The following is a 17,098-nucleotide window of genomic DNA, read 5'->3' as shown; positions in this document are numbered from 1 at the left end:
GTGACACCCTCCCGGTGACACCCTCCCTGTGACACCCTCCCGGTGACGCCCTCCCGGTGACGCCCTCCCGGTGACGCCCTCCCGGTGACGCCCTTCTCGTGACATCTGTGTCCCCATTGTGAAACCCCTACTGTGACACCCTCCCCTGTAATGCCCCCCTGTGAAGTCCTGCTCCAGTGACACCCTCACTGTGATGGCCCCCCCAGGAGGCCCCCACACACGTCTGGTCTAAAGCGGTGTCTCTGATGAAGATAAAGCCGCCATCCAGCTCCCCTAAGTGTTGGTCTGCAGGCCACCGAGGACCCCACAGCCTCCAAACCCAAACACTCAGGATTGCCTGGAGTGAATTTGGGGAAACAGGGTGAATCGGGCATAGGTGTTCAATTCCACTCCAAAAACACCACTAAAGCACCGCGAGGGCTCCTGTAGGCGTTCAATCATAGGCGAGGAGAGCAGAACGGACACACAAGGTGGTTATAATGTGGCATATGCTGGGTGCAGTGGGGTGTTGTGGGGTGCAGTGCTTAGAGTGGGTGCAGTGGGTGCAGTAGGGTGTAATTGGGTGCGCTGGTGTGTAGTTGGGTATAATGGAGTATAGTGGGAATAATAGGGTGCAGCGGGGCACAACGGGGTGCCATGGGGCATAATTGGGTATACTGGTATTTGGTGGGGTATAATGGAGTACAGGGGTATAATTGGGTGCATTGAGGTGTAATGGTGTACAGTGGGGTATAATGGGCTGTGCTGGTGTGTAGTGGGGTATAATGGAGTGCAATGGGTATTACGGGGTGCAGTGGGGTATAATGAGGTGCAGTGGGGTTTAATGGGGTGTTCTGGTATATAGTGGGGTATCATGGGTTAGTAGAGTGCAGTGGGGGTATAATAGGGTGCACTGGGGTATAACGGGGTACAGTGAGGTGTAATGAGTATGCTGGTGTATAGTGGGGTGTTACAGGGTACAGTGGGGTATAATGGGGTTCAGTGGGGTGTAATGAGGTATAGTAGGTACAGTGTGGGATGCAGTCACTGGCAGTCTCGGGACTGAAGGCTGGGGTGTGGTAAGAGGGTGGAAACCTGGCTGGATTCCCCATGGAGCCAACTCTGAGGTGGAGATGAGTTGGCAGGACATTTACGGGGTGACCGTGGGATCAGTAACTCAGGAAAGGCGAGGGAGGGGCTGGCTGCAGTGCAGTCGCCAGAGCCCCTGCCAGCCGAGCAGAGAGGTGAGAGGCCCAGAAGAGCCTGGAGAGTTGACCCAGTTGGGACAAGGGCCCCGGGACCGAGGGCTATGGCCCCGAGGGCGGCTCTCCCAGCTGAGACCATCCAGACGAGGCTGAGACGGGGCGTGTAGCAGCATCCACCACAGACCCCTGCACAGCCGAGACACCCCCCTCCTGCCTAGCCGGAGACAGGCTCACCCTTGGGAGGGCTCCAGGGGGTCTCCAGGCTTGGAAGCACCAGGAACAGCCGAGGGCAGGGGACGGCTTTGCTAAAAGGGGGCCATCCACAAAAGCTTGCACACTGAATTATGAACCCCTTGCCCTTCAGCTTACACATCAGAAAAGATTGGTGGGCTCCTCTACAAAACACTGGCCTTCACAGGGAAAAGAGCTACAGACATGGAGATCCCACAGGGGGGTGGCGGGTGTCCCGCCCACCCCCACCCTGGGCCAGCAAGCTTTGGAGAGCCTGACCCTTAAAATTCATGCACATCCAAAGACGCCCAAGCTTTGGGGGGAGTTGTCTACTTATTTAAGGAAAACATCATCGAAAATATAATTAGGATGTTCAGAGCAACAAGAAAAATATTGCAGCCATGGAACAGAAGCAAGATGCTATTTAAAATTAAAAAAAAAAGAATATTCAAAGAATAAGAAGGAATTCCTGTGACAACAGAAGCAAAATTTTTAATAGAATGGAAGAAAAAGCTGAGCAAATCTCCCCAGAAGTGAAACTAAGAATTTAAACAGGACAAAACAGTAAGAAAAGTGGATTCAGCCTAGGGGGTCTTACAACATGAAGTCGGAGCTCCAGAACAGAGAACAGAGGGGTGGCCAGGAGGCTGTCCCGCACACGATGCCCCAGGGGAGAGCGTGAGTGGGTCCATCGGTGCCGGTGAGCGCGCGTCACCACAAAATCTCCAACCACCGACAAGCAAAGCCCCCAGAAGCTGTCAGGGAGGAAGGCAGGGAAGCAGGACAGACTTGGACACCTCCATGTAATCCAGGAAGCTCGGGGCATGCAGGGAATGGCCTTTGGGACGCCAAGGGAAAATCTCGTCCAACCTAAAACTAGATCCTTGGGCAAATAACAGTCAAGGATGACGACAGAATACAGATATTTTTAGACGAGCAAGTGCTCAAAATATTCATCTCCCACACAGCCTCTCTCAGGAAACATTGAATGTGCTACATCAGAATGAGGGACCAAGCAGAAGTGGAAGGTGTAAATGTGGGGAGCAGGGTGAGGCTTGGGAAGGAAGCCCCAGAGGGGCCTCTCAAGGTCAGAGGAGGACGCAAAACGCCCAGGACTCGTCAGCTGTGAAACTGAGGTGCCAGGATGTATCAGGAGCAGTTGCTGCTGGGGAGCTAGGGTCCCAACAGTGCCAGGCGCATAAAAAACCAAGTTTTCTTTTAAAAGAGAGAGCACTCATCCATTCCGTGAAAAAAAACAAAATTTAATGCAAGAAATGAAACAATCACAGTATATTAAGTGGCCTCAGTTCTGAATGATATTTACAATGTAATGCTGTAAGCATTAAAAATCACATTATAAGCTCCTCGGGAGTACGAGAGAGGTGAGAGCGAACCCTTCATAATAAAAGCCGATCAGGAGAGAAGGTCTCAAACAGGAAAACCAAGAACAGCAACATAAGCTTGTTATTTACAAATACAGACATAAATAGCAGGAGAAAGGAAAGCTGCCTGCTTCCTCCTAAACTGAGTTTATTTTGTAAAACCATGTCTCTGCATTATTTTGATTAAAAAGTAAGTGGTTATAGGTCAAGAACAACCTGGAGAGATTTTCGGGCTGCAGGTGTTGGGGGCAGGGGAGGGGTGCCTTCTGGGGAGCAGGTGTTGGGGGGCCGAGGTCATCCGTCATCGAGGCATGGGAGCTCCTGGGGCCACTGCCGCCACACACCCTCCCATCAAGGAGCCTGGTGACCCAATGGGCACTTGAATGGGGGTCACCCCATCATCGAGTCCCAAAGGAAGGTGTGGAAAGTGGGAGTTGATGTCATTTCTGTGTCTCTGCCCCCAAACTTGTATGACCCAGGTTTAGTGACTTCAAGGAGACATAAATGGGAAGATTTTTCAGATCTGATTTTCTTTGCTGACGTGGCTAGCTGCCGAGGACTGGAGCCGGCCGGCATGCTTGCTACGCACACGGGAGCAGCCCGTCACCGTCCCAGGGTTCGCAAATGCATGCTCGGCAGCGTGGGGGAGGGATGGGCATGGCTGTGCTCGGGGACGGGGGGGCTGGATTTGGTCTGCAGGCTGCAGCCCACAAACCCTCAGACTCAGGGCATCAAGACAGTCAAAATGGTCCAAGGACATCTCCACACAAGAGTTGAGTTGATGGACTCACGACACACCACATGTTTGCATCACAGTTATTGGATTATTTATTTCTCTATTCTGCTGTTTGTTAACACTCACCTGACTTGCAATAGGATTCGAAACGACTTACCTTTCCTAGGACATACTCCAACGGGGTATAACTGATATGTAATAAAATGTACATGATTTAAGTGCACGGCTCTTCACAAAGGCACAGCCCACGAAATTGTGATGCCGATAAACACGTGGTGCTTTCCCAGCCCTCCCCGGGACTCCCGCCCCCGCCCGTGGCCCGAAGGTAAGCCCCTGTTCTGACGACCACCACTCGTGGACTCGTGAACTCGAGACTGCATGTGGACGGAGCCCTGCATGACCTTCCCCGTGTGTGTCCTGTATTTTCCGCCCGGGCCAACGTATTTGAGTCCATCCGCGCTCCCGGTGCTGCGCTGGCCCGGGGCTCCCGTGTATGGATAAACCACTTGTTTTACTCCATTCGTCCTCTCTCGGGCACTAGGTTGTAGCCAGTTTGGGGCTGTTATCAGTAAAGCTGTTTCAGACACTCTTGTGCATGTTTTTGTGAATGTATGATTTTATTTCTCTTGGTGAAGGAGGAGGGCTGGAAGTGTACGGTCGGTTTATCATCTACCTTGCTAAGAAGCCGCCAGGGCATTTTCCACGGCAGCCGGCCCATTTCACACTCCCACCAGCCACGAGAGAGTTCCGGCAGCTCTGCGCCCGGCCGACACCGGCTGTCCGTTTGTCTAATTACAGCCGTTAGGCGAGCACAAGCCTGCAGATGACTTTTGATCTCTCTGGGCTGCATCAAGGCCATACAAAAGTTGAATGTTCCCACAGGGACCAGAAACAGAATGTTCTAAGCCCAAATAGAAACACCTGACTTAAAGTCAGGGAAAATACACCCACGACGTGATGGTCAGCCAGGTCCACGAATGCGGGCACCGCGGCTTCCTCTCACCCCCGATGCCCCCACGCTGTCGGGGAACTGGCTCTGGGGGGCAGGGTGCAGCCGCACACACCGGGCAAACACGTCCCCCGGCTGCGTCCTGGTGAAGGGGACTGCTGCCCTCAAATGCTCTGCGTGCCCATCCCAGACCCACCCCGAGCCCCACACTGACGGCTTGACGTTTTCCAAACACGCATTCTGCCAACAAATACGTGGGACCCGTTGCTCAGCTCTGGCCCAGCACAGCAGGCGACCCTAAAACCCACGCTCCCAAGACTGGTTCCCCCAGGCCCCAGAGGAAGTCCCACACGGCCTGCCCCATGGCCTCACGGGCAAGGCGGGTCGCGGGCGTGGGAGGAGCACTTAGGTCAGGGCGCAGATTCTGTGAGATCGCTGGAATGCCGAGTTACGGACAACTTAGTGCAGAATCAGCAACAGTGAGGCACGGCAGCCCAAGACCACGGCAGTATCAGCCCGTCTTCCCCTCAAACGTGTCCGTGGGCAGGTGCAGCCCCTCGGGTGAGACGGGCGGCCCTCACGCTGCAAACCAGACGGCCGTCGGAGCTGCGTCTTCACGACATTACCTAAGAACAGCTAATTGTGCAGTGTTTAAAAATAAACACTAAACTTACTTCAATAATTTTTATTTAAATTTTTATATTTATTAATTCTAGTTTGCACTGATCCTTTTAATGTTAACAGAGAATTTTAATAATCTAGAAGGAAAAACTTCTTGACGTAAATATCTTCGCATTTTAATTTTTACATGTACTTTAATTTACATTTTTAATTCAAATTTGGTACACCGAACTATAATTACAACTTACATTTTATCCTTTCGGTCATTACTGTCAATAGAGTAAGATAGGTGAAAATTTTTTATTATAATATGATAATTAGTTTGCTGAAATAAAGGGAAGAAAAGAGAACTCTGTGGAATAAATCCATAACAAGTTATAAATTATATTTGCCTCTAAATCTCCCTGGGATGGGTAGCACCAGCCCATCGACAGAGCGTCCAGACGTGCAGAATAATAACCTGATTCATCTCGGCTGATTTGTATACTTCCAGTTACAGGAAAGCTCAGCTGTTCATGCATTCCTCCAAATCCCACGTGCTGAGGGCGTGCTCGGCCGGGCGCAGGGTGGAGGGCGTGCTGGGTGCACGGGCACCTCGCTGCGCTCACGCTCAAGGGCTGTCTCACGCTCTGGACGAGCCTGAGGCACAGCTGGGCCGTGGGCTACACGTCTCCTTGGGAGCCTGAAGGCCAGGGTGAGCACCATGGCCGGGGCCACCCCCTGTGAGAGCCCCCCCCCCAGCTCAGAGTGACAACAGCCAAGAAAAGCCGACACCGGGGTCCCCACGCCGTGCTGCGGAAATTTTCCCTGAGGCCGACAGCACCCGGGCTCTTGGGAGCCATGGCTCCTGGCGTCAGTCCTCTGGGAGCCTCGGGGACTCTCCTGGTGAGGCCGCCAACCCTGCCCTCCGTGCGTCAGGAGCCCCCTGCAGCCTGAGCCGCTGTGGAAACAGCCCCAAAGCACACAGAGCCCTGCCTCTGGGAGGAGGAGGAGGGACGGAGGAAGGAGGAGGCGGCCGCCGGCTAGATAAGGCAGCGCGGGAGGGCCGTCCCACCAGACACGGCACAGTGTCCCAACGTCTGCGAACGCCGGGGAGACAAACACACATGGATAAATGCACAGCTACGAGAGGGAATTTTCGGTGGATCCTTTGAAGTTCAGCCAGAGCACAGCCTCTGTGCGCATCCAGGCTGCCCTTCACCACGCTGGGGGCCCGTGGACACCAGCCAGGGCTGCACAGCGGGAGCCATGGGGCGGCCGGCACCCCGAAACGTGCTCGACGAAGTGGGGGGCCCTGTGGGAATTCCTCCCTCCCCGGGAGTCGGTGGAGAAGTCAAGTGAATCAATCACGCAGTTTAACCCAGTTAGCCATAAGAGCAGAGGAGGAACCGGCCACGGGGTGGGTGTGTGTCAGTGGACAGGGTGTTGGGCTCCCCGGAACCGGGGGCAGCTTCGTTCTGAGGCCGAGGCCCCGGGTCTTGACCTCCGCAGTCCACCCATCCTTGGCCGCCGTCACCTGAGCGGCAGCGGCCTCTTGACAGCAACGGACAGACGGATCTTCAGGTTTCTCTCACGAACTGTGAGCACTTGGAGCAAAGGTCATTTGGGGCACTTTGCAGATACACGCTGATAACCATGTGCTAACTAAGCCTTATTAAAATTAAACACTGTGTGTCTAGATACATATAGATACATAGCCACAGGGGCTTAGAAAGACAGAGTCGCAAGCCGTCGTGTTGTAATCACACGGTGTGGCTCCAGCCGGGCCTCAGGGCGCCACGGTCAGGGCGTGACCACATCTCCACGGCTGCCTAGCACTTCCCTTACAGAGACGCCTTTGGCCGCCAGGACGGCACAGGCTGGCCTTCAGCCAGAGCTGGGCGCAGGGGCAGAGCCTGGGACCTCAGCGGTGGCTGGCTGCCCTGGGCACCGTGTTCTCGGCCCCCTTGGCTTACGGCTGACTCACATGTCAGCCCCAGGGAATTATAATGATGTGCCTGGACTGGACCAGATGGCCTTTGCTTTACCTCTGAGAAACGTTTGCTCACCAAATCAGTAATAGGTAACATCTGCAGAGGTTAATTTTTGCCTTATTTAATAAAAAAAAACTTAAATACCTTAAGAAATTGAAGTAATGGACAGGACAGCCTCAGAGCCCCAGAATGGGTCCTCATAGCACGTTTGTCTAGTGTCCCGTCACCTGCAGAGTGGTGAAGCGACGCAGTGAAGAGCACAGATAGAAACCGGGAGCGTTAACGCGGGAGCAGGGAGAAGGCAAGTATTCACGAGGCCCGAGGGGGGCCGGGAAACCGAGAGAAGCCATCTCGATTCCTCACAAAGCACAGCTCTGAGCTCAGAGGCAGTGAGAGAAAGCCCCCCGGGTCCACACAGCTGTCTACACGGACAGCGGCTCTCCCACCTCCCCTTTGCCCGCGGTGGCTTCCGAATCCCGTCCGTGTCACAAGTTAGAGATCGCTTCAGCCCAAGACCCAGCAGAGCAGCTGGGACACAGCAGGTGCTCAGTAGATGCTTGAGGAGCCGATGAACACACACAGAGGAAACACGCCAGCGAGACAGGCCTCGGGAGACGCCAGCCCCAGCACCAGGGCTCAAGGCCGTCAGGATGTTGTCCTCTGTGGGCCCCAGCCGCTGAGAAGCCACAGGCTCCTCTCCGTCAGCCTGAGGGCAAGTCCCCAGTCCCATGTGCTCCCAGCCCTGACCTAGGCCCACGGAAAACGCCGAGGCCGGCTGTGAAGCCAAACCACCACCTGGAACCCCCCCAGATGTCACCACCACTAAAGGCAGAAAAGCAAAGTCTGAGGGACTGTTCTGGAAGGAAGGAACCCAAAGAGACATGAGCAGAAACGTGGTTCATTGGATCTTTGATTTTAAACATTTAAATAATTTAAAATATTTAAAATATCCTAAAAAAATAAAATATCTTAAATTATTTAAAATAATTATCCTACAAAGGAGATTATCGAGATAATGGCCAAACTTTGAAAACCACTGTATAGCAAATAAAAGTACAATTTTACATTTCCTGCACGTGATATTTTCATTGTGGTTATGCAGACGTTTGTCTTCATTCTCAGGACACACGCTATTTGCAAGCATCATAATAACCTCTCAAACAGCTTAGCCAGTAAAAAACACACGTATATGAGCACGTGTGTGCGCGCACACGCACACACACACACATACACACTGGATTTAATCATCACGTAAAACAATCTCAAATCAGAAATTTTTAAAAAACCACAGTTTATAAGAACAAGTCTAAAATAAAATAATTTGAAAAACTGAAAGTAAGGAGGCTCAGAAGATAAATCAGGAAAATATTGAGTATGTGCCAACCGGGGGGGGCAAGAACTCACTGGAGAGGTGGGCCGCCCAGCAGCCCTGGAAAGTGAAAGCCGGGGGGACTGGGGGAGACCCCTTGCCCACAGGCGTCAGGGAGCGAGCTCTGCGGGCAGGAGGCAGGCAGGCAGAGTCAGGGCCGGCGTGGCGGGTGGCGTGGGCCGCACAGGACAGCCCCCTCTCGGAACAACCAGCACACGAGCACCAGGAAACGGAGGCAGAGGAACACCGGGAAGGATGGCGTCCACGCAGACACCCCAGCTTTGCGTGGCGGCCGGGGTTTGCAACCGCACTCTGGAGCCCGTCCACGCCGGGCACCGTCCATGCCGTGCAGGGGACCACAGGTCGGTGGCGGGAGCGCACACTCCTCCTGGCCCACTGCTCTCCTGACTTCACCCTGCACTTCCCACACTCACCAGACTGGCTCCGGGGTGTCCCCCCAGACAGCGGCCGGAGCCCAAGTTCCCGTGGCCACGGCACCAGCAGAGCCGTCTGAGCTTCTGTCCATCCATTTGTCCGTCTGTGGGCCTTGGGGTTCCAGCTCATCTGACTCCTCCTCTGTCTGCAGCCGGCACTCCCCCCCATGGGATACTCAGTGTCCCCATTTGCATTCTTTTTTTTTATATTTAGCTGGCCATTCTTTTAATTAGCCTTTCCCCGTAAAATGGCTGGTGTGGTTTCCGTCTGTGCTGGACCCTGGACCTGCCCCTGACGGCCACGTCTAGCATATGCCTCTCAGTGGAATTCCCAGAGAGAAGGCACCACACTCCCAGCACCTACTTTCCCTCAACTCTCTGAAACCCCACGTGGAAAGATGTTTTAACCTTCATGGGGCTGGGCCTCCTTCCCGGGCCCAGGCCTGGGGTCCAACAGCCCGTTCCTTTTGTCGGCAGGTGTTGGGACCTCACTTCCAGAGTGGAGTCTGTGCTCTGCGGGGCCAGGAGCAGCAAGGTGAAAGGCTGATTCCCCAGGTAGCAGAAGCATAACCACTGGTATGAACTCTACTTTGTCCCACGCCCCGCCCTGGGACCAGGCTCCAGACGCCCGCTCCGCGTGCCTGGCAGCTCTGACCCCAGGCCCCTTGAACACCAGCTGCACAACCAGCCCCCACGCAGGCCTGTCCGACGCCTGAGGCCCCAAGTGAGGACGAGCCACAGACAAGAACGGCCTGGAGAGCCGGCCGGGGCCAGGGGGATTTTCACGAAATAAGCACATTTCCTGAACGTGCCGCGGAGGCTCTGAAAGCAAAGAACCAGGTGGTGTGTGCAGCAAGACAGCGCGCCCCCAGAGAGCCGGAGTGCACAGAAGGACCAGAGCCGCGTCGGGGCGTCGCTGGCTGCAGTGACCCCAGAAAGAATCCCCCGGCCGCGTGCGAGGGGAGGACGGAGAAGCCGCCACCCAGACTTCTGCTTTCTGAGGATGCCACCGACACGGCTCGTGTGCATACCCGTCACACACTCAGACGGAAGTGAATGTTCCAGGGGATGGACAGAATGTGCCGCGCGAGCGGCAGACGGAAACGCCCAGAGGAGACCACGTGGTGGAGCCGCGGGAAGGACGGGTGCCCAGAGCCAGGGGGTGAGGACGGCGGCGCGGTGCACCTGCCGCCCTTCACTGCCCAGAGTCCCTGCTCCTGCTGACAACACCGCGCCATCAGCTCCCGGCACCCTCTCCACAGGCCCAACTCTGTCCCTTCTGTAACCGCAGACTCGGCTGTCATCCCCGTCAGCCACTCCTCACCTGAGGGGACAGCTGTGCACAAACAGCCACTCGCCCCGCCCGCTGACCGCGACCCCGAGGGAGGCCCCCCGCCCGCTGACCGCGACCCCGAGGGAGGCCCCCCGCCCGCTGACCGCGACCCCGAGGGAGGCCCCCCGCCCGCTGACCGCGAACCCGAGGGAGGCCCCCCGCCCGCTGACAAGCACCACATAGACTGGCCCGTCCAGACGGCTCCTTCCTGAGAACTGCAAAAAGCGCCCTTTCCTTCGGGCCCCTGAGCCCCGCAGGCCTCCCCGGAGCTTGGCCCGGGTGGCAGAGGGCCAGTGCGCACAGGGCCCTGGGTCCTGACTCCCACCCTGGCCGGGTCTCCTGCAGGAGGCCCATGAATCTCTGTGCACGCACATGCCTTCTTGCCTTCCAGTGTTGTCTGTTTTAGTTCCAGTATAGTTAACAGACAGCGTCACGATGGTTTCAGGTGACACCTGCCTTCTCCTTGGGAAATGCCGACAGGACTGCTGGGTTGGGCCGGCCCTGGATGATGATCGAGGGTCCTGCCCACAGACCACCCCGTGGGAGCTGGGCCTCCCGACAATGCACCCTCGCCCATCGCATCCCTGGCCCGGTTCCCAAATGGAATTCTGCCCCCACACGGAACAAGATCAGGGGAGCGAGGGTACCGGCTTCCGATGTAAGGAAGCTGCCTAGCAGAACACAGGTACGAGGTGGTCTGCAGACAGGGGTCCAGGTGGTCTGGTCATCTGCTCAAGACCCCACAGAAACCACTGCGACTGGCGATGCGAATGGACTCCCGGGGGTGAAACCGTGTGGTCCTCCTCTGCCCGACATGGTCCCTCTGAAACAGAAGAGCAGGTCAGACCCAAGCATCTCTAACTCTTCATTATTGTGTTTCCAATCATGGACCAATACTTCTGCAAAATACAATAAGAGGGAATTATTTCTAAATGAGGGTGCACGTCACCGTCCCAACTGTGCCAGACTGCCTAATGGCTTCCAAGCGCCCTCGTGGTCTCCATTCTGTCCTGGGTACAGACAGTCAGGGACGCATGGGGCACACGTATCTCTGGACGACCTGTCTGGGGACCTTCAGCCCCTGGCCCGTTAATACAGTCTGTGGACACGAGGTTTCCAGAGCTGACTGGGTTCTGAATGAGACTTTGATTTGAGTCTTGTGAATTTTTGCAAATCCTAGTGATCATTTCCATGTGCAAGATTGTGTTAATCTGATTTCAGTTAACATTCGGTTTGACTCAGGGAGAGAAGTCGAAAGTGTCAGGGGTGTGGGTCTGTGTGTGCTCCTCCCACCGCACCCCCAGGCGCAGACGGCCTCTCTGGGGCACGGGGCACCATTCTTCAGTGCAGGTGGTTCCTGGAGGTTCGGGTGAACTCAGAAGACCATGAGCTTGTTTGTGCCTGAGCGAGAGAGCGTCCAAAGCCAGCTGCCGCAGCAGGAACACACCGGGGACTCTGCAGGAGGAAGACGCCGGACGCTTCCCGGGCACAGTTCCCCACTGCCTGACCTCCAGTCCATTTCCCCAGGACAGCCAGTCCTCGGGCTTTCCCGTCGTTGTGCCCGCTGGAAAGTGGGGTCCTGTTATGGAAAACCCAGAGCAGCTCTGGCCCTCACCAGACACCCCCTTCTCAGCAGCAGTGCCAGACACCGCTCATGGGGCCACCGCTGGACCTCTGGGCCGAGGCCGAAGACGCACCGTCACGTTGCTGGACATGCTTGCCCCTCGGCACCGCCTCTGCAGGCCGCCTGTGTGGGGCGAGCCGGCAGCATCTGTGAGAGCAGGGCTGGGTCTCCCCGGTTGGGTTCCCTTGTCAAAGCGTAGCAAGTGGAATCTACCAAAGACGGCGAGAAACCCAAGCAGCTCTAGCAAATCAGACCCAGTAAACGGTCCTGGCCCTCCTGGGAGCATGCTGGACACTCTCGTGATGGGACTGCCAGGCGGAGCCTCAAGGGCAGGGCCAGGGCTCTGGCTCCCGCCCGGCCCCCTGCAGCCCTGCTCCATCACAGCGGGAGCCTGATAGGAGCCCTGTGCCCCCTCTCCAGACCGGTTCAAACCACCCTGGGAACGGCATCTGGACAGCTGGAAAAATATTTGTCTTTGTTTGGATGTTTAGTTTCATAAATTCGACCAAAAATGGCCTCCAATGCGACCACCCTACAGCCCGCCTAGCAGTCTCCACCGGAAACCCTCCTTGTCTGGTCTTGGCCTCCTTAGCTCTGCTAAAAATAGGCTCCATGAGACCTGTGAGGCTTCCTCCGTGCTCCCCTCCGCCCGGATGGCCATGTGTGGCTCGGTGGCACTTTCTGGCCCTCCTTCCTTCCAGCAATTACTCCACTGCTTAATGGGTCTGACAAGCCAGAAGCTTATGCAGAATTAACAATGCGTTGATAACCACGAGGATCTGGAAAACCAACAGTCTGTGTTTTAGTAACAGAATCACAGCTCCTTGAAGTGCCGCCGGCTTGTTTTTGCAAGCACAGGAGTGCAGGCACGCGCCCCCGGGTTCCCGGCTGGGCTGGAGGGTCACCTCTGCAGGTGCAGAACAGTCGCACTCAGAGGCCTGGGTGAACTGTCCTTGACTTTTGTTTGTGTCATTGTTTTCACAAAAGGAAACTACAGGGCTCAAAGCTTCTTTCTTAAAACATCATTTTCCCACTGTCTGTATCAGAGGCTCCAAACTCACACGCCACCACACCCCTAACACATGGCGTCCTGAGCCCAGCGTGGTCGCCCGGGAACCTCAGAACTGCCCCCCACACCCCCACCAGCAGCTTGCACACACACCGCACCCCGCAGCCCTGCACGCCCCCTCCCCCCCACCGAAGCCCTGCCCCTGCCTCGGAGTGGTGCCGACTGTGCAGGGGAGGCAGACAGACAGACAGACGCAGGCGGGGAACAGAGTCGCCCCACACCCGCCCCCTCGCTGTCTCGGGGTTTGCCTGCTTCCCCCAGAGAACTGTCCGCATTTCACGCCACCCTCAAAGGACAGACGCAGGGAGGCGGAGTCCTCCGGGCTTTGCTCTCTTGCTGCCTTTTAAATTCCATCACAGTCGCTGTTACCAATTATTGCCTCTGGGCAGGATGCTGAACAGAACAGGTGGACACTTTTATTTTCACTAAAATAGAGCTCCCTGCTCAGCGGGGAGCCAGCTTCTCCCTCTGCCTCTGCCCCTCCTCCTGCTTGTGTGTGAGCTCTCTCTCTCTCTCTCGCTCTCTCATGAATGAATGACATTTTAAAATAAATAAAATACAATAATGCCCGAGATTCTGGAAACACCACATCCATACGTTCCTGCAAGAGAAAGAAGGGACGGATGGCGCGTCAGACACACAGGGAGGCCTGGAAGGAGTTTGAGTAGATTATTCCATTAATCCGTCCTCTCCATGTCTTTGAGATTCTTGGGGCTGACCCAGCCACTGCTCAAAAACATTAATATTGGGGCGACAAATGTAATTTTCACCTAAACTGCGTTTTCATCATTCTGGAATAAACACTTGCCTCTCTGAAAGAAAGTTCTTTCTCTCCCCTCCTTTCTTTTAATAACTGCGGGCCTCTGCCAGGGGTGTGAGGTTGCCTGCTGGCTGAGGCAGGTAATAACAGGTATTTTCAACCACGCTGCCGATGCCCAGCTCAGTGCTTCTCCGGAAAACTGGCTCACTGCTCTCCGTGGCATGAGTGCCAACGCTGGCCCATTCGGCCTCGTCCCTTCGCGAAGGCAGAGCCCCTGTGCTTGTCACTTCCAGCTCTGAGCAGAAGCGGGGACGGTGGGACATCAGCAGGCAACTGTAAAGCCGGGCGGGGCATCCTCCTGCTTCCCGGGTGGGTTCTTCCCATAAGGCTGTCGGTCGGCCCCTCTGACGCGCCTGCATCCTCCCGCTTGCAGAGGGCCAGGGCGGGAGAGCGCCCGCCGCCGTCTGTGCCAAGGGGGAGGCAGTACGGCCCCCCTCCCAGGCCCCACCTTGCGGAGGGAAGGCCCCACCTGCGGGACGGGGCAGGCGGGCACTCAGCCCCTGAGGTCCGGGTGGTGCGGCATCCGTGCGTCTGGCCCTTGGGAACGGGGTGGCCCCAAGACAAGGAACGCGAAGCCCTCTCTCCAGCTGGAGCCCCTGGAGGGCACTGCCGGGAGCACTCTGCAGACCAGAGGCCCAGGTGGTGTTCAGGCAAGCAGTTCTTTGCCTCTGGGGATGCAGGTGGGGTGAAGGGGCCAGGGAGGCAGAGAGAGGGTCCTACGAGGGGCCCCCAGCCCCTGGCACCACAGGCCCAGAGGAAAAGTGCCCAATATTCAGAAAATGCCACTTCTAGTGTTTCTATCCCGTTTTGTCTCTGATCACACACAAACAAGAATGCCCCCAAAGGGTCCCAGAGTTCAGTGAAAATCCTACAAGCTTTTCCAGAACAAATAACAGACACTGACCTCTGGCCCTTCTTTGCATGAGAATTAACATCAGCAGGCCCAGCCGAGCTAGCAGCAACCGGGCTCCTAAATGCCGGCTTCTGATTTAAAACTCTGATTTTTTTTTTTTTCCTTAAGAAGCCAGAAGAAAAGGGGGAACTTGGAGCTCATCTGCATTACAGATCAGGCCTCTCGGAGAAAATCAACCATCCATAATTCATTACGTGTTCCTGCAGGGGCTGCAGAGAGCCGTGATCCTAGCAACAGAGTCCTGGCAACGCGGGCACAGCCAATCGGCGCCAGCCGCCTCCCGCTCTGCCGGCGGGGAGGGGGCCGCCCGGCCCCCGCACATCTGCACAGGGCCTTGTTACGAACGAGTCCATGGGTGGGCCTGGGGACGGGGACGGGAGGCAGAAGCCACGGGCTCGGGCCCAGCGAGGGGATCCAGGTCTGTGCAACAGGAGATACGATCTGGGGAGGGCCCCAGTTTTCTAAGGAGCCGCGGAGCCGTGACTCTGGTCCGGCGGCCAAAGCACCGGGCCACCTCTCGCCTGCCTCTCGGTTTTTACAGCCGTGAGGCCCCCGCAGCCGAGGCTCCTGACCACTGCTCACGGAGGCCGTGCTGCGGGCCTCGAGGGGGGCCAGGTGAGGGCCGCGTCTCCACCCTGCACATCGCCGGGCGGTTGTAGGGCTCTGCCCGGAAGCCTTCTGGATGTGCCTTACCGCGTGCCTGCCCCACCACCACACTGGGAGCCCCTCCCTTCGCACGTTTTATCGAGAGGGGGCGCAAAGCCACAGGAGAAGAGCCTGCCCTATGTCCCCCCAGCTCTGCCACGGCAGAGAACGTGCAGGCAGCAGCCCTGTGCGCCCCTGTAAATCACTGGTGGTTCATAAATAGAAAGGGTGGGAGTCTTGCTTTCAAAATCGTGGGTTCGTTCACGGCAAGTGTCCAATCTCCAGCTTCCTCTCCGTGTCACAATAGCTAAACTTAACCCTGGAGGCCACACGGTCCTGTAGGAAGCAGAAGGACTTCAGGCCACTACGCGGCTACCGGCGGAGCCCACGCCCACCGACAATTCAAGCCGCCGGGCTGCCCGCTGCAGTTCTGCCCACAGTTAAGTCTGGCTGCCCAGCCTCGCGGCTCTGAATTTCTGCCACGTCACACGCGGGGAACACGCGGGGAACACCCTTTCTTGTTTTCCCCCAAAAGTACTGAAAGGATCTCTTGTCTGCTGTGGCCAGAGCATTCAACGTGTCCGTCCCGGTGAAAATTTCCAAAGAATGCCAGCCTGGCCGCCTCCGTGCCACACAACGGGGAGCCTGCGTTCGCGCTCCCAGACGTGCCACGGCTGCCAGGACAGGCTCGTGCGAAGTCTGCGTTCATCTTCTGGGTAAATGAGCAGCTCAGTGACCTGCCCCCGGCTTGAGGCGGCCGGGCCCATGAGTGTCAGCGGCAGCCCCCACCTGAAGCCCCCCGCGTCCCCTTCACGCACACGGGCAGCGAGAGCCAAGGTAACAACATGCGTTATGGACACTTCAAACTACATTTTGGGACCCGTTGCCCTATTTTGAACTGCACTGAATTTAAATTAGTAAGAGCCTGGGCAAGCTGCCGGGAATGAGGAAAATGCAATATCCTTAGAGGCCCACCTCCCGCCCCGAACACCCTCCCGGAGGCGGTGGGGCTTACCTTCAGAACCTTCCTGAAAGTAGATTTCATGAGAGATTATTCCCTTACTCAAACTCATACCTATGAGTCTTCTAACCCTACTGGAAAAAATCATCTCATCTCTGAAAAACTCGTGCTTTTTTCTTTGTTTGAAATGGGTGCTTTCCCCTCAAGTCACATGAAAATGTCTCCTGCAGCGATGATTTAGATCTAAAACCACTCTTAGATTTCCGCAGAGTTCAAATGAGCCCCACAAAGCTCACCACACCTTCGAGAAGAGACGCACAGACAAACGTCAACACAGCCCGCAGGCACTGCAGACGATAGGCCCACGAGAAGCTGCAGGGGTCAATAAAGCAAGGGTGGGATGGTCCTGCTCTGCCCCGCAGTTCATCACAAAGGGAAGATTTTGCATGGCAGATCTGACTTTGTAGTGAAATAATCCCTCTGGTCTGTGGGGCCGAAGCAGCACGTGGTCGGGCGGCGGGGCGGCGGGGGGCGGGTGGTCAGGGCCACGTCTGCTTCCTTCACAGGGATGTCTTCACGCAGATGCTGAGAAAGCACTGGTGGCCTCCAGGTTCACAACAGTCAATACATTTCTCTTCCACTCGTATTGATAAAAAATTATAGTGGGAATCCAAAGATACCTGCTTTTTTTTTTTTAAGATTTTTTATTTATTTATTTGACAGAGAGAGACACAGTGAGAGAGGAACACAAGCAGGGGGAGGGGGAGAGGGAGCAGCAGGCTTCCCACTGAGCAGGGAGCCCGACGCGGGGCTCGATCCCAGGACCCCGGGATCATCACCTGAGCCGAAGGCAG

This window comes from Callorhinus ursinus, unplaced genomic scaffold, assembly GCF_003265705.2.
Source record: "Callorhinus ursinus isolate GAN/ISIS: 27379988/994484 unplaced genomic scaffold, GSC_fseal_2.0 scaffold99, whole genome shotgun sequence".
Classification (NCBI taxonomy): Eukaryota; Metazoa; Chordata; class Mammalia; order Carnivora; family Otariidae; genus Callorhinus; species Callorhinus ursinus.
The sequence above is the reverse complement of the archived record's forward strand: the minus strand, read 5'-3'. Positions refer to the sequence as shown.